Below are 18730 nucleotides of genomic sequence, written 5' to 3'. Positions count from 1 at the left end.
TTTGCAGAAGTTGGTTGCTACGTCTTGCTGATTGTTGCCGAGAGGACGCGATAGTGCGTCTGCTATAACATTTTGCGTGCCGGGAATGTGAACAATCGTAAAATTAAATTCCTGTAAATACAGTTTCCATCTACTTAATCTATCGTGAGTGAATTTGGCCGAAAGTAAAAATTGTATCGCTCTGTGGTCTGTGTAAACGGTGGTATGTCTGCCATAAAGAAAGTGCCTAAATCTCGTGAAAGCCCATACAACACATAATGTTTCCAGTTCTGTAACGGAATAATTTCGCTCAGCAGGTGACAAAATGCGACTTGCAAACGCGATGTTTTTAATTACTGTAGAACCATCTTCTTCAATTTCCTGGAAAATGTGTACGCCTAAAGCGGTGTTAGAACTGTCGGTGGCAATGGAAAAATTTCTGGTAAGATCTGGGTGCGATAAAAGTGGAGTATTCAACAAAGCATGTTTCAGGTTCATGAATTCAGAGTGTGCTTGCTTATCCCAAGACCAAATACTGTTTTTACCTGTTAATTGGCATAATCTGGGTGTGTCTAAAGCAGAGTGATGAATAAATTTACGAAAAAAGTTAATTAAGCCCAAAAAACTGCGTAGTTGTTTCTTCGTCGTAGGAACACTAATGTCACGTAGAGCCTGAAGTTTTTCCGGATCAGGTGCAATGCCTTCTGCTGAAATCACGTGTCCAAGAAATTTTATAGAAGTTTTGCCAAAGTGCGATTTACTAAGATTAACTGTAAGTCCTTGTGCATGAAAAGTTTGTAACAGTTGTTCTAAAATCATATTGTGTTCAGACCAGTTAGCTTCTGCGATAAGAATGTCGTCTACATACGTCGTAATTCTGTCCTTAATGCAAACGTGTGTCGGATGGCGTCAAAATTAATAACATTTTCGTGAAGAAGATTCTGCGTGTCAAAATTATTGCTTACGTTACTGGAATATGAAACCTGTACTGTATATGGTCAAATTCTATCGTACGTGCTGTTATTTATTTCACGGGAGGATGCTGTGGCATATCCACTATTTGAACTGTTCTGTTATTTCTTCCTGACGTATTACGCTATGGATGACACCTATTGTCTGGATCATTCATGATAATGTGTTGTTGCTCATGTTCTTGCTGCTGAAAAGATCGACTGTTATTAAATGTACGCTGAAAATTGTGCTCATTATTTTTACGTCTGTCATGATAGTAATTTCTATACGGTGTATTGCGATACGAGTTGAAATAGAGTGTTGTCTGTACGTAGTTATTTCTTTGCTGCCATGCGTTACTATTTGTTGGAGCTGGGACTATACGTGCACGCGGCGAAACATTAAAGTTTAGTTGACCTTGTAGACTGCATTGTTGATTAGGTATGCTAAGCGGTTGACTTTCATGCTGTTGCGGTGAAAAACGTCTATTGTTACAAAAAAATGCGTTTGCTGTTAATTTTACACATACTGATGATTACGATTTTATCTGTAATTAAAATTACGGCGGTAGTTGTCATTACGGGAGTGCCTACTGAATATTGTCACATTCGGTAAAAATTTGTCATATCCGGTTTTCATTACTCGTTTCTTAATACTAGGTAGAGCAATAGTTAAAGAGCAGTTTTGATAGATATAAAGGATAGTAGAAGAAAAGGCAGCAGTGCAGAAAACTAAAGATGAAACAACACTACTACAGCTCGGGGCCCTATGCTCGCTACGGCACATATTCATTAAAGCGTAATGAATCCCCTGAGGTCAATTACGCACTGCAAATAATTTTTAGCTTTTGTGTTATAGGCAATGGCGGTGCAAATTCAGAAATAAATTGCTGTATTCTTGCTAATTCTAGTTTCTTCATTATAGGCAATGCTGTTGTAAATACAAAAATAAATTGTCGCCTCTGGTTCAAAGCTAGTTTCTGCATTACAGATAATAGCGGTGAAGGTACAAAAATAAATTGACGTATACAATGCAAAGCGTGTACCTGTGTTCTGTCATTATTAAATTCTTTACATTTTCTGGCTGATAAAAATTGCTCGTAATCTACGTTCTCGTCAATGAATTTGAAAACACGTTCGGGTTTGTGTGTGAATCTGTTTGTCTGTGTCGTTTCGTACTTCAAGTTGCGTAGCTTTTCAGATTTTAAGTCGCGTGGCTTTTCGGATTTTACGTCTCGTAGTCTCTGTAAATTTCTCACATTATACGCGCTGCGTAAGTCTGACAAATCTTCGCAAAGTGGCGTCTGCTGTGATGTGTTATTAACTGAAATGCTTTTCATTTCTGTTACTTCTTGTTGTAAACTCGACAATTTTCTACGTAACGTGTTGTTAGATGAATCGATCTCATTAATTGTCTGCTGTAAATTTTGAAATTCAGGTGTTTGGTTAAATGAAACCGGTGAAGTATCGTCTGATTTACTGTCATTAGTATTTTCGATAACATCAATACGACTGGCCAATTCATCACATTTTTCAGTCAGTATTTTAACCTGATCATCGGTTTTAGAATCAGACGCATTAATCTGTTTTTGCAACTTACGCGTAGTTTCGCTCAGTTTTTTAACATCAGCTTTGATCACATCGCAATCCTGTGTTAATTCTAATTGTTCGAATTTGTCTGTCACTGTTTGAATATTTACTGTGTGTGTATTTGTTTTTGATTTAAGATCAGAAATTTCATCCCGTAATTCCGCGTTCAACTGTTCTATGGTATTAATTTTGTCGGACACTGTAGTAATATTATTGTCTACATACGTTTTTGCCTTCGCAAACATTTTATGTTTGTCTTCCTGTCTCTGTGCTGTGATTGTTTCCATTACTTGTCGCTTGACTTTATTTTGATCCTGAATAAATTTGCGGAAACGCGTATCACTGTTCTGTATGTGCTGATTAAAGCGCTCGTTAATCTGAGTGTTCTGCTGTTCGAATTTCGCGTCTATCTTTGCGTCCATTGTGCGCGAAAGTTCTACCGTCATTGCTTTAAACTCGTCCCGTAATTGTGTAGCTTTTTCAGAACATTGTTTAGCGACTCCGCTAATTTCGTCTCTGAGTGTTTCTGTTGCGGCTGTTTGCATTTCTCTTAATTCTTGCGCAACAGACTTAATTTCTTCGCTATTTTTTTGTGAACAAGCCTCAATCTCCACGCGCAACTGTTCCTTAGTGTCATGGCACTGCGCGGCAACGGCTCTAATTTGTTCACTAAGCTGTCTGGAATTATCGTCTAATTTTTCATTCTGTTGTCTGACCTGTTCACTAAGTTGTTTGAGATTTTCGTCATTATTGTCAAGTTTCTCATTTAAGTGTTTGTTATCTTCCCTAAGTTGTTTGAAATTTTCATCAATTTTATTAAATTTTTTGTCCTGTTCACTAAGTTGTTGTTTGAGATCCGCATTATTATTGTCTTGTTTTTTATCTAGTTGTTTGAAATTTTCATCCATTTTATTAAATTTTTCATTAAACTGTTTGAAATTTTGCCGCAAAAATGCCATAATTGGATCCGATTCAAAATTAGCATTTCTATTCTCTGTGCTATTCAATTGTCGATCTGGAATTGTTTCGTTTTGCGTGACCATTTGGTCATTCTGTAATTTACAAAAAGGTTTGCCAGTTAAACATACACTGTCAGTCCCTATTTCGGAATTAAATAAATCCGTCGTACTTTCACTACACTGACCATTTTCATTCGAAAAATTTGTTTGTATGTTACTTATATTTTCCAAATCGGGTGTGTTAAGCTGGGCAGCGCTCATTACAATAGAGCGTCCCGCGTCATCGATTGTCGTCAAATCAACAGAGGACATAACCGAGTTCGTTTGTTCATCATTAAGATAAAAGTCATCATTAGTGGTTGGAATACACTGATTGTTAATGAACGCAGGATTGACATCATTACACTGCGTGTCACATGTCCTATCGGTAAAGTCGTTTGAGCCGGTAATTTCGCTCGTAATACCTCGCGATACACTATTCACAGTCTTTCGCGGCATTTTTTACAGTAGTCACAATTATTCACAAAACAAATAAGCACTATGCAAAAGCAACACACAAATACAACAGAGCAAACGAATTGTCGTTGATCTGTGGAAAGAAAGTCACAAGTTAATAAAAGCGTAGCGCCAAATCCTAATTATACTTAAGCAAATAAGAGCAGATATCTGACTGTCTTTCAAAAGATTCTCAACGAAATACGATCCTGGACTGGGTGTCGCCAAGTGTAACCTCCCCGCCGTAATTTAAAAGGAATGACAATACTTAATACAAATGGGAGCCGAGTGTAACCTCCCCACAATGGAATCTACTGACAATGACAATTAAACAAAAATTAGCAATCTGACTCAAATATAAGTTCTTCACAAAAATTAAAGTCAATTCAGTGACAACAAAATCTCACCGATAATGTTAATTCAATTACACCGAAATATCGGTCTTTGGCCCTGTGCAAAACAATCAGAATTAAAGTCTTACCTCAGAATAACTGGATGTCAAATTTCTGCTCTTATTCGTGCGCACGGCTTGGAGGAACTGCATTGCAAATAATAATATTCCTTTTTTTTGTGATTTTACTGAAATTTTTCTTTAACGGAAGTGGAATGAAAGGGGAAGTGCAATTAAATCTTTAGTTCAATAAAAAAATTAAATTTTTTTGAAAAAATGCTTTTGAAATAAAAATTATTATTGGGGCATTTGTTGGAGATTAATTACAATAAATAAACTTTACATTATCTGTTGATTACCTTAATTTAATAATATACCTCATTTAGCCTCTTGACCAGAATGCCATGTCGACGCTCGCCGACTCCTCACACACACAACTCCACTTGACTGCTATTACGGACATACTGCACGCAACTGAACAGAGCTACAGACTACTGACTGAGCACTGCTCTGCATAGCGACAACTAGGGAACTGCACTGCACGACTACTACTAGCGAACTGCTCGCAACACTCGCGCGGTCAAGCGCAGACTAACTACGATAAAAGGCTCTCTGGTCAGAGACGCTGCAATGCCTCGCCATCGCTGCTGCGTTACATACGTGTTTCAATTTCAATAAAGAAACAGTTTCAGTCCTATTTCACCTTCATTATGTTGCAGGCAGGTAAATTTATTCTGATACTGCATGTCACTTCCTTTGTGTAACATCTTTACAAGATTGTTCACCAGTCTTTTATGGCGACAACAATCGGTTATATTCTGATGATGGTTTTGTAAGGCACAAACAGGTCAACTAAAAGTATTAATACTGCACAAAATCTACAGTTTTGTATTTTTCATTTATATATTTGCCTCTTTCTAGAATTCTTGGCAATGGTGCAAAGAAAGGTAAGTGTGGGTCACTGGCTATTAATAAAAATCATCCCAAGATTAACGTGATGCGGTATAAGATAAAGGCAAATTAAACTCAGTGTTATTGCATGAAACATAATTTACTGTGTATCCTTTACATTAAAAGTCATGTACCTTCCGATTTATTGTAGTGGATCACTGCTGCAGCAGTAATCAAGGAGATCTAAAACACTACAGCACCAAACGGATGAACTTGCTCGGAAAAAAATTAACACTCGTATTCCGCATCGAAAACGTGAGGCTTGTTGCAAGCACGCTTAATGTATTCCGTGCGATGCTTGTTTTCTGAAAATAGATTTGGATTTACTCACAATATGGAGTCCGTTCTTCTAGCTTCTATTGACTGAACTAATTCTGCTTTTTCTTCTAAACGACTTCCACGTTCATCCCCATACCTCATTGTTTAGTTCCCTAACGTTTCTCAAACGATTTTCAAGAAATTATTTGTTTAAAAAATCTTATTTTCTTTCACGTGCTGGTGTAGAATCTCAGCTTCGTAGTAAAATACTTATCTTTCCATAATTTGTAATGGTCATTCAGAACTGACGCTATTTTTGAAGCACTTGAACTTCAGTTACAAACCGTCGATTCAAAAAGTGTGATAGCGTGCTTCTTACAGTTAGTTACTTTTTAGACCATGCGTTACTGCGCGTGGAATGTAACTAAAAGTACAAAAGAGTTTTTCAAATATAGTACCGTTGATATGTCTTCTTCCGCAAGCCGTATTTCGTTAGAATTACGATTTTTTGTAGTTTGCAATGACTCGAGTTCCAGCATGTGTTAGTAATCTTATGTGCAGAGCTGTTTTCTTCAGGTACTGTTCACCCGTTTAATTAAGTACATTTGGTGCAGTCAACTAGTAAATTCTGCTCTCTCATTTGCTGATTTTGTGTATTTACACCTTGTGGTGTCACCGCCAGACACCACACTTGCTAGGTGGTAGTTTAAATCGGCCGCGGTCCATGTAGTACATGTCGGACCCGCGTGTCGCCACTGTGATCGCAGACCTAGCGCCACCACCAAGGCAGGTCTCGTGATACGAGAGTGGACTCGACCCCAGTTGTACGAGAACCAAGCTACCGCCCAGTTGTACGCGAACCTAGCTATCGCCCAGTTGTACGAAGCCTTCTCTCTCATTAGCCGAGAGACAGAATAGCCATCAGCTAAGTTAATGGCTACGAACTAGCAAGGAGCCATTTGTATCAGTGCCTATAGCTTACGAGTAATCAAGAGAGATGTATTCCAAGGAATTATTAAAAGTTAAGTAAAAAGCATCTACATACTTTTCTTCTTATTCATTCATAAGTTTTTATGTTCCAGACTTCACGCCCGTATGCTTATTGCCGTTCGTGCACTATCGGCCACAGCGTTAGTTTAGCATTCCTTTTCAGCAATCAACATCACGGTGTCGGTCCAGCTACCGACACTACAATTATTGGCGACGAGATAAAGAGTTTGTATTAATTCATTTGCACGTTGGCGACGCTTTAAAGTGTTCTGATTGCTTACATTTCATTGTGTCATGGCTTCGCCACATTCTCCAGATGTACTGTCCGAATTTTATCGCTTGCAGAATCAGCAGACGCAGGCGTTACTGGATGCCCTTGGACAGCTCGTCCAGGGTCAACGTGCGCTGCACACCGATGCGGCCGCAGCCGCTTCACCGCTACCGCAGCCACAACCTGCCGTTGCACCGCCTTTTAGGCACTACGACCCGAACCACGAGACCTGGCAAGAGTGGTCTCGTCAGTTCGCCTTCCACCTTGCTGCCTACAGAATTCAAGGTAATGAGCGGCAGCCGTTTTTGCTTTCTTGTGTCGGTGTGTCCACATACCGTGTGATAGTGAAATTGTTTCCACGACGCGACGTAGCAACTTTGTCATACGAGGAAATTTTGTCTGCCTTAGATGCCTATTTCAAAGAAACAGTTAATGTGGTTGCAAAACGGTATACGTTTTTTCGTACAAAACGTACGGCCGGTCAAACTAATAGGGAGTGGGTAGCAACATTGCAAGGACTTACTAGGGACTGTGCCTTTGAATGTGACTGTGGTCTTTCTTATTCAGATACAATGGTGCGTGATGCAATTGCACAGAACGTTTCTGATGTTCGCATACGGGAGCAAATTTTGAAACTAGTTAATCCCTCCCTTCAACAAGTGATAGACATATTGGATAGACAGGACACACTTGACTGTGCTCAGGAATCTTTTGAAACTTCGCCAGCTGTGTGTAACATTAACCGGCCCGCCGGGCGCGCTCGCGCAACGCGGCCCGGTCAACTGCCCTCGCGGCCGTCCGCACAGCTGCCGCCGCGCGCTAAGCCAGGTGTGCCGCGCCAGCACACACATGTAGTGAAATCGTGCCCGCGGTGTGCTACTAGACATTCGCGTGAACATTGCCCGTCACGCCAAGCTATTTGCTTTTTCTGCAATAAGAAAGGACATGTTCAAAGTGTTTGCCAGAAAAAGCTCAGATCAGACAATCACAATCATTCCAGGCCCTTTGCTTCGCGCCGGAATCGAACCAAGGACACTCAGGCTCGTGGACCTTCGCCTATGGACATTCATGTCGTTAATTCCGCTTCGTCCAGTGACACTTTCTCTAACAGTGACTGTGATCGTCCCACAAAAACTGTGCGTCGACGTCGCCGGAAATCACGTCAATTAGCAAGTGCTTCTGTACCAGTGTCTGTTCCAATTGCACAAAACAGTCGCTCTTGTCGTCAGCAGAACGATAAACTTTTTGTGGACTTAGACTTTGACGGCAAAGTGATACCATTCCAGCTCGATACCGGAGCTGCAGTTTCATTGCTCAATCATGACACGTACAAACAACTGGGCAAACCTCCGTTGCGTGCCGCAAATGTTAAGCTAACTACATATTCCGGACAGAAAATTCCTGTGTTAGGACAGTGCAGCCTTCTTGCAACATACAAGGGACAAACAAAACTTGTGTCATTTTACGTTTTGTTGCTACGCAATGGCCTTTGTCAAAGTCTCGGATCGAGGATCCGTTGGTTCGCCGATTTTTTGCTCACAAGGAGAGACTTTTTGTTCGACGTGGTGTTTTGTTGTTGCGTTCTGATAATGATCAGTCCAGAGTGTGGTCCCACATTCGTTACAGTCCTCTGTTTTACGGCTTCTTCATCAAGGACATTGGGGTATAGTGCGAACGAAACAACTTGCTCGTTAGCACTGTACTTGGTTCGGAATCGATGCTGCGATTACGAATATGTGTTCTTCGTGCCCGGCGTGTGCCGAACAACAGTCCGCACCGCCGCGGAAAGTCTTTGCGTGGCCAAAAGCCACTTCCCCTTGGCAACGTTTGCACATTGATTTTGCTGGTCCATTCTGGAATGCTCGATGGTTGGTTCTGGTCGACGCCTTCAGTAATTTTCCTTTTGTTGTTCGGATGTCTTCCACGACGTCCTCCGCCACCATCCAAGCGTTGTCTGCTATCTTTTGCATTGAAGGTCTTCCGCAGACTATTGTTTCCGACAATGGCCCACAATTCATGTCCGCAGAATTTCAGTCATTCTGCCAGGCCAATGGTATTCAACATCTGACATCCGCGCCGTTTTCGCCTCAGTCCAACGGTGCCGCTGAACGCTTGGTCCGGACTTTCAAGTCACAGATGTTGAAATTGAAAGAGTCGCATTCTCGGGAGGACGCATTGTTGCTCTTTTTGTCTTCGTATCGCTCTCAGCCCCGAGATGGTCGCTCGCCGGCTGAGTTGCTCCACGGTCGTCCTCATCGCACCTTGATGTCTTTGCTGCATCCGCCGCATCAGGTTCCTGCGCAGCGGCAGACTCCTGCTTTTGCTCCAGGCGACGTTGTATTTTATCGCAACTATCGAGGTTCACGGCGTTGGCTCGCAGGGCGCATTCTTCGCTGCCTCGGCCGCGCGATGTATTTGGTTTTGGGGGCCTCTGGTGAGGTGCGTCGGCATCTCAATCAGCTGCGCCTCTGTCGTCGCTCGGGTTCTGCCGCTCCCCGTCTGCTTTCAGCGACGGTGCCGTCCGGTCAGCGCCCTGGGGACCCATCTACTGGCTCGCCTCATCCCCAGGTGTTACCGACGATGCCTTCCATTTTGCCCCATGGCGACGCGCCGCCGCCGCAGCAGCAGCAGCAGCAGCAGCCGCCGCCGCCGCCGACCGCATTCGACGCTTCGTTGCAGCCGCCAAGCGCCTCCCAGGGTCACGCGCCGCCGATCGCTTCCCGTGACCAGCTGTCCTCCGCCATGGAACGCCCGCCCGCTCCGGACCACATGACGTCATCGCGCGTCGGCTACCCCGACGCAATGGAGGTCGACCCTTCACTACCTCCTGTCTCTTTACGGGCGCATACACCGCATGTTGACGTGCACCCTGGACTAGTTTTGCAGGCGTTTCCTAGCTCCCCTCGGACCGGATGGCCGGGTGCGGGTGGCACAGCCTCGCCTGTTGTTAGGCTCCCCACCTCATCGCATACGTCAACATGTGGTCCTCCCCACGGCGGGCGGAAGCCTTATTACACGACCGTTCGCCGATTTGCGGGGGAGGAATGTGGTGTCACCGCCAGACACCACACTTGCTAGGTGGTAGTTTAAATCGGCCGCGGTCCATGTAGTACATGTCGGACCCGCGTGTCGCCACTGTGATCGCAGACCTAGCGCCACCACCAAGGCAGGTCTCGTGATACGAGAGTGGACTCGACCCCAGTTGTACGAGAACCAAGCTACCGCCCAGTTGTACGCGAACCTAGCTATCGCCCAGTTGTACGAAGCCTTCTCTCTCATTAGCCGAGAGACAGAATAGCCATCAGCTAAGTTAATGGCTACGAACTAGCAAGGAGCCATTTGTATCAGTGCCTATAGCTTACGAGTAATCAAGAGAGATGTATTCCAAGGAATTATTAAAAGTTAAGTAAAAAGCATCTACATACTTTTCTTCTTATTCATTCATAAGTTTTTATGTTCCAGACTTCACGCCCGTATGCTTATTGCCGTTCGTGCACTATCGGCCACAGCGTTAGTTTAGCATTCCTTTTCAGCAATCAACATCACGGTGTCGGTCCAGCTACCGACACTACACACCTCAAATGAGGTAGCTTTTCTGTATTGTTTTGCCTCTCCAGTCGGTGTGCTGAACCTACAAATTGGCCAATGCGTCCCCATTTTTGTGGACCATAAGAGTTCATGTATTCTTTCGCTTGCACAGTAGTGTGTGCAGTGACATTTACGAGACTCATTTTGCTGTGGGAGACTGTCTCGAATCAGTCGTCCATGGGCGTACACTGCAAGCCCATGTTCGTTGCCCGCCGAATAACGAGTGAATATTAGTTTAGCGTGTTTCATAACACTACTCCATGCTTAGTGAATTCCAACACATGACTCCATTCTCCTGTTATGTTATCAGACTTTTTTGAGATCATTAGTTTTTACGACAGTTTTGTTCTAATTCTTTCTCGCGTGTACTTATTTCGCAAGACACAAGCCATAAGTCAGGATACGGCCTTTCCTCTGATCTGCTACGCTGATGAACTGCCTTTGAGTTCTGAAGATAGGGATGATTATCACGTAGTTTGATTGTAGGTCGCACTGTGCGCAGTCACTGCGCATGAATCCTGTCTCGTCTGAATACACCTAACCGTGAACTTGTGTTCACTCCTTCTTCTTTAAGTTTACCTCTCTTGTATAACCTGTGATGCAGATTACGGGCATATGTGCCAAATTTTGTGTAACAAAGTTTAAGTGCTTATCAGCTTTACGAGAGAACTACCATGTACCAAGTTCCAAGCTCTCCTGAAGTAACATATAACTGTCAAATACTGGATTAGTAATGTTCAAGTGCTGCTGGTCTCTCTACGATTCCTCGTTAGTTATTCAATCTGACCAGCATTTTTCGTTGCATGACCGTTTTCCAAGGTATTGGGTCTGTGTCCATTATACTATGGTCCTACAGAAAGCAGAAAGCTTCCTTCCATCTAATATTTTTCTTTTAACGAACATAGAAACATCCCTTCTTCAATGCTGTCGGTGTTTGTATAATTGCTATGGTCGCTTTGCACTGTAGCTGCAGTAATCAATTATTCTGGTATGCTGTAATTAGTGTTATCATACTTGACTAAATGTGATAACCTAAAAACATCTTGCAAAGTGGGAACACGTATGAGAACTGTTAGGCTGCGTTGAATCCTTGGATCTTATTACATGGTATGTATAGCTTATAATTTCATAGAATGCATTAGTAAAATATGCAGAACCCTAACACATGGACAGAGATGAAATAGGAAATACTGCTCTTCTGCGGGAAATAGGGAAAATTAATTTCCAGAACCAACTACCATTTCCAAAAGAAAATTCGTTCTGTTTCTGTTTACTTTGTTCAGCAACTATCCATGGACCATGGCTGTATCGCTGTCATCTCACCATTTCGTGTGTTTTGTCTTGCTATTACTGGATGCGTTCGTCTTTTGTTTTGGTAATGGTGGGAGCAACTTCTGTTGCCCCGTGTGTGTGTGTGTGTGTGTGTGTGTGTGTGTGTGCGTGCCACTCATATTTTTCTTGATTTTTTTGTTTACTTTTGTTACTAGAGATACATACTGTATTGGTGGAGGTACATGGATGACATGCTCTGCTTGGCAGACGTTCCAGAAAATAGAAAAGTTGGATTCAGAAGGAAACACATTACACAAAAACGTAAAGTTCGCCTAACACACAGAACGCGGAGCCAAATAAAGTTCCTAAATATATATCCATCACAAAGACAAATAATCAACTCTCATTCAGGATTCACAGGAAAAATACCACAAAAGACAAAATATTAAATCAATCATCTAACCGCTCACAGGCCGAAAAATAATCTGCCCTCAGACATATGATCCTCATCTTAAACACAGTACCACTTGACAAAGATAAGTATACGAGCTGGGCATAATTACACAGATAGCAAAAAATACTGGATATCAGGAATTACTAGCAACAAAAGTGTACAAGAAAATCCAGAAAACATGGAAATAAAAAAAAGCAGAACATACAAATCCAGAGATCCACAATACACACGACAAACACACAACATTGTCGCCACCACTATTCAGCAAGGGCACAGCACAGAAATTCAACAGATAACCCGACACACACTCGCATACAGAAACAAACTGACACACGTAACTGGGAACATCCTTAAGAAATTAAGTATAAACGTAGTATACCAAAGAGAGAACTCTATATAGGAAGGTCTAAAAAACGTACATGCTCAAAAATATCTGGCATTTACTAACTCCAGTCTAACAGCTTATGGTTCTTTGTAGTTAGGAAAGACAGATAGAAGTTTTGTAATAGGGTATGAGGATCACAAAGAGCACGGGAATATGACACTCAGCATTTGCAGAACATCTCAGGCAAGAGAACCACCCACCTACCCCAGCAGAACACGACATGAAAATAGTAAGATGCAGTGACAAGAAATACCTTCTAAACGGTACAAGAAACTCCCAAATTCAAAAAGCAGTAGAAGAAGAGGAACACATAATAAATGACCCGATGAACATCAGCAACGAGACGTTATTTAAACTAATAAAACATACTGCAGAGAAAGAACAACCCCTAGATACCACAAAATAATGTCACAAACTAAGAAATATCCCGTCCTCCTAGATCACACATCACTGTACCATCGTAAAGTAATAACTTAAACTCACAGTAGTTACGACATATTAATTCCCTTTTTACACACACACACACACACACACACACACACACACGCTCACCACTACCAAAACAAACAAGAAGTGAACGCATCCCGCAACAGAAGAACAAAAGGCACTAAATGACGAAATGACAGTCGTTCTTCACGACTCAGTAACGTGAATATATTTAGTGTAGCGGAAGTGCTGTGTGCTAAAATCTAACACATACATGTGAAGGACTAGGAAAACTACGTAAACAAAAAAACCGCGAGTAATGATAAGAATTAACACTGTGGTACGGCACGTTGTTCAAGTAACAAATAAAGACACTTTAGAATAAAGAGAAATGTGAGTGATCTTGTCTTTCATTACTGTTGCAAAAGATGGCACTTAAACTATACAACTTGGTCACCTACTGTACTCTGAAATACATTTCAATACCTCACACAAATAGCAACACAGCACAATTTGGTACAAGTTTGGAATAATAATAGTTCATGGGGTGCCGAAAATAAATGATAAATTAAAAACTATAGCATTAATACACCTTATGTGCCTGTTTGACTTCAGTAAAGTTGTAAAAACATAGACGTTCATTTACAAATATTAGTGACATTTAAAGTGAAACATTAAATTTCAACCTGTACCAAAATCGGAGTCATACTTGTAGCATACAATAGCATAGAGGTGACCATTTTGCTATATTTTAGATATTTAACAAATTAATAATGATGAAATATTCTTTGCAGTAATCTAATCTATGTCGAGAAATGTGAATGCACATGTATTGGAGATTTCTTTGCTATAAGGGCCAGTTCGTTACCTGTTCAAATATTACTGCAACCAAGATTTCCACTATTTATTCCAAATATTTCAGCGTCAGCAAGAAGTATTTTGATTTTTGTTTACTGATTACGCACTTTTTCGAAATTCTTATGACACGTGTCAAAAGTGTTCAGTTACACTTCTAACGTGTTATGTTAGTTAGGAAGAATGTTTTGGTACAACACGATAATATGCCAGCAAATTTGCTACCTAAAAATTTAAAATCATATCCCGTGTTAAACTTGAAAAGAAGTTGATTTTTACATTCGTCACAAACTCGTGGATGGCCAAATTCTCTACAGATGTTCTCGCTCTCTAAATAACAAACAGAGCAGCTTTAATGACACACTTCACAGATGTGATTAATTGCAACATGAATTTTGTCAGCGTTTTAAATAGTTTTAATATTACAATATGTGGGCATGTTTTGTTTTAATCATAAACAAACCAATGCACTGAAATATGGCAATTACTGTGAACACTGTCAGATGTTTTCTGGCAGAAAACTGAAGCTGTTGATTGAAAAATTCATAAAATTTTAGACACGACATCTTCCCAAGAGTTTAATTCAAATATATATATATATATATATATATATATATGTATATATATATATATATTGTAACGAGCTAAAATTTCAGTAGCGACCTGTGTTACAAGGTCCCAAACGCAATGCAAACTGCTAGAAGGGCAGAATGCGAAACATTGTTGTAATTGGTATACAGTATCAGACTTAAAGAACATGGCGATGCAACTTCATTTAGTTCAAACAAAACATCGTATAGTTCACATTATTTTCCCAACGCAATTGTTACTGGGAGGGAGAAAATCACCAGACATCAACTGCAAAGCACAAACATGAACGTTATTATGTACCGAATTATATGTAAAATGACACTGGAAATACTGCCAGACTCTAATGCGATAGAATATTTTGCCTTGGGAATACCACACTGTGAACAAACTGCTATTTGCTAACCAGAAAAGTCAATTATAGGAAAAAGAAGATTGAACGAGGAGACAGGCTTTCAAATAAAACACAGATTACATAAATAATTTTTACTACTGCGATAAGAACGAGAGTTAACACAAGCTACAAAACAGTATAAAATAGGTAATAAATAACAATCTGCACGCGCTTTATTATATATAACCATTTTCCTTAGATAAATGTCAACACTGTGTCCACGCGTAGTTAAGATGTATGTGCTAAGAATGTTTGCACTATAGATTTGTTGCAGCACAATCACGCCAGTCGTCTTCTGTGATTCTTCACCAAATCAAGCAGCAAAAGCACAAAGATATCTGAGGAATCTGCAACATAGAACAGAAAGAGAACATTAGTGCGAGATCATACAGCAGAGAGCAAATTTAGTTTGAGGGCAATATAAGGGAGCATGATCCTTGTAAAATAAGAAATTTGTGGGAAGAAGGTACCTTAAAAGTGATGTGTGAGAAACTCTAAAGAACCAAGAGTGCTTGTAAAGTGTGCGTCTGTACAGCAACACAAACAGAAAAAATTAACGTAGGTCCGTTGAAAGACCTAGTATTTATGAATGGAAAGGACTGACACATCAACTTAAATAAACCAAACACAGTTATAAAGTCTATTAACGTAAAGATGGCCGGATACTTGAATGACTACTCAGATTAAAATTAAGCTTGCAGTTTACTGAATTAATTTATGATGGCCGATCATTTTTTTCTCGAAGCTGCTATGATATTAAGAAATTGTAGTAGTAGGATCCAGACCCAACACGTAAAACGAAGAACTGTTCAATAATTTACCGCAACACACGCATGGACTGAGCACGAGAGAATTTGGTGAAAATGGTTCAAATGGCTCAGAGCACTAAGGGACTCAACTTCTGAGGTCATTAGTCCCCTAGAACTTAGAACTAGTTAAACCTAACTAACCTAAGGACATCACACACATCCACGCTCGAGGCAGGATTCGAACCTGCGACCGTAGCGGTCTCGCGGTTCCAAACTGCAGCGCTTAGAACCGCACGGCCACGTCGGCCGGCAGAATTTGGTGAGATTGCTGTTGAATGCAAATAGTATAATAGCATTTCTGAGATTGCATTTAATGAAACACGTCACACTCATTCACAATGAAGGTTTTAAAGTTTGATCTTGCACTGTTTACTTACATAAGTCGAGCACTAACTGAAAGAACATAAAAGAGAATACTAAAGTAGAACACAGCCTTTGCACATAGCGGACGAGTTGGTCAGAAATAAGCAAACCGCAAGTATTTTATACCCATTCGCAAGTTTTTTTATCCTCATCCGCTGATATTAATGTGCTGCGAAGCGCATAGGTTCGTCGCTGTTTTGGCGATGGGCTCGCGCTTAGCTCTCTCACCTGCTAAAGTCCGCCTTCGGCTTTGAAATACCGCTGTGAAATTGCAGCTGATGTCCATCTTGGAATTTAAAAAAAAATTGCACTGTTTTGGTGAACTGCACACTTATGTTTCAACAAATCTCAAGTCCCAGTTCGCGACTGGTGCGAGAATACATATTTTTACACGCGGAACGAGCTACTCCTACACCTGAAAATCGTAACAAATTTATGCCTAATCGACGATTTAAGTTAATTTTCCGCTTTGATAAGTAGTAAGTGTTGATTTTGTTAACGCATTCTCTTTAATATGTACTATGAGGCAGCCGTTACCTCGACGCTTGACAGGTACGATTCGTTCACAAAGGGTTGCTGAAACTACGCAAATAGCCCTTCGCAGATAGCCAGTGATCCGGGAATTAATGCAGAATGGGCTTCACAGAAAGTGAGAATGAAAGGGTCACACCAAAACATAGTTAATTGTTGCATGTAAAGTTGGTACTGGTAAAATGAAAAGATGAAAACGGACAGTCGCTGAACCTGGTTCTTGCAAAAATTCCAAGAATGCAGAAAGGCCTAAATTCTTCAGCCACACTAACTTCTGAAGCTCGTTGCCGATTCATGGATCCGAGTTCACGATTGCAAGTCCTATAATTTGAAGAGAAACGTGTAATTATATTTACCTTATCCTTTAATTTCTAAGTAAGAAAGTAACTGTTATTGCGTAGATCTGCAGATATAGCCGTGAATATCGGCGCAAGCTCTTACCCGCTAAGTAAAACTATGGATGTCGGCATCTACATACATCCATGCACAGAAAACGAATTTTGAAGTTAATGTCTCGAATGGATAACGTAGATTCGTCTTTGAAAGCAAGGCTACAGTAGGGCTGATGCAGTGGCTGTTGCTCACCTTCTGTGCGCTCCGTACCGCTTCTCAGTGTCTGGAGCCGTTTTCCGATTCGTCGCCACAGGACGACTCGTCCCCTGTTGGGCGGCTGCAGTCCGTGCGCTCATCCGATATCCGCTTCTCTGGCGGCTGGCTTGGCGAACACTGAGATGTCTCCTCCTCGAAAACTTGGCTGTCCTCTGCAATATAGTCAGCCTCCTCATCCGTCACGAGCTCCTCGTCAGATCCACAAGACGAACCGTCCGAGAGCTCCCCTTCGCCAGAGCCGGTGGTGCTGCCGCCTCCAGATGAGGAGGAGCTGCAGTCCGTCCACTCGTCTGAGCTGCTGCCTTCCTCAGACTCGTCCTCCCAGTCGTCGTCATCTTCGTCGAGCTCCAGATGGTGCCACAGAGCTTGTAAGCCCCCCACCTGGCCTACTTCTGCATTTCCTTGACCAGGACCAAAAACCTCTTCATGATCATCCAGATAGTCGTCGAGTATTCCGTACTGCTCCGCCTTCTGCATGAAGCTGTTGTGGATGGCGATCCGCAGCAGCCTCCGTCGCTCCCTCTCCAGCTGCGTGCTGCGCCGTCTCATCTCCACGAGGTTCTGTTCCATCGTCCAGCTGTCCACTGTGTCCTGCAACAAGTAACACACAGTTAACACCTTACTACACGAAAACTTTCAGTTGTTACGTATAGATAAGTAATAGCTGGGACAAATATCTTGCAGAACCCTAAGTAAATCCAGCTGTTGCGGTACTTCCATAGAATGCCCCCGCTGTTCAAAGTATATCACGTGCGTAATTACATGCTGCCAACAGGAAGACGCTAATCACCCATACCACATAGAAGCTAGTTGCTAGCAACGTCCACAAATAGGAGAGGGGGGAATATTTGTAAACAATAAATGTATCAAATAGAGTAAAACAGATATCAAAAACACAATTAAATGATCACGAGGTGAAAGTAAGTTCGAGAACCGTGTAACTACAGTTTCCAACAGATATATGCGAGTGATACCACACATCAACATGTTTATTTCACAGCCAGACATACAAATACTATGCCAGGGAGGATAACATCACAGAAAGAAACGTAACGACAGTTTTTTTTCAAATCTTTCATCATGAAGAACATAACCGGAAGGTTTCGAATGAAAAAGGTAGGCATTATCAGAGAGTGAGCGTCGTTACGAAAAGGATTCATTATAAGTTGAGACCGTGACGCATGATACAAAAAGTGGCTAACACTGCCTAAAGTCATAATTCCGCACAATACTAGCGCTAAGTATCATCTATGCCGCAGTAGTTGCCCACGGAATGAAAAAGAGTGAGCTTAGTATAAAAAACACTGGATAGCTACATTGGAGGAATGCGATGAAAAAGTGAAAGCACTAGAACCGAAGGCTGACAGACATGCAGTGGGCAGGTCCAGTACGAAAAAAAGTCGCAAAGTATTTCTACTCTATACAATATTCTGCACGACCAGAGGAGTGTTAGCAGCACTCAGAATTTAGATGGGACCAGCAGCATCTGCTTACCTTGAGTATCTGGCAGCTCACTCCGTCTCTGCAGCAGTCGGCGTACGAAGTCCTCAGTCTCCACACACAGACTAGGCGCGCGCAAGACACACTGTGGGGTGACAGGTAGGAGGTGAGTGGTGGGGTAA

Source organism: Schistocerca piceifrons, chromosome 1, assembly GCF_021461385.2.
Source record: "Schistocerca piceifrons isolate TAMUIC-IGC-003096 chromosome 1, iqSchPice1.1, whole genome shotgun sequence".
Classification (NCBI taxonomy): Eukaryota; Metazoa; Arthropoda; class Insecta; order Orthoptera; family Acrididae; genus Schistocerca; species Schistocerca piceifrons.
The sequence above is the reverse complement of the archived record's forward strand: the minus strand, read 5'-3'. Positions refer to the sequence as shown.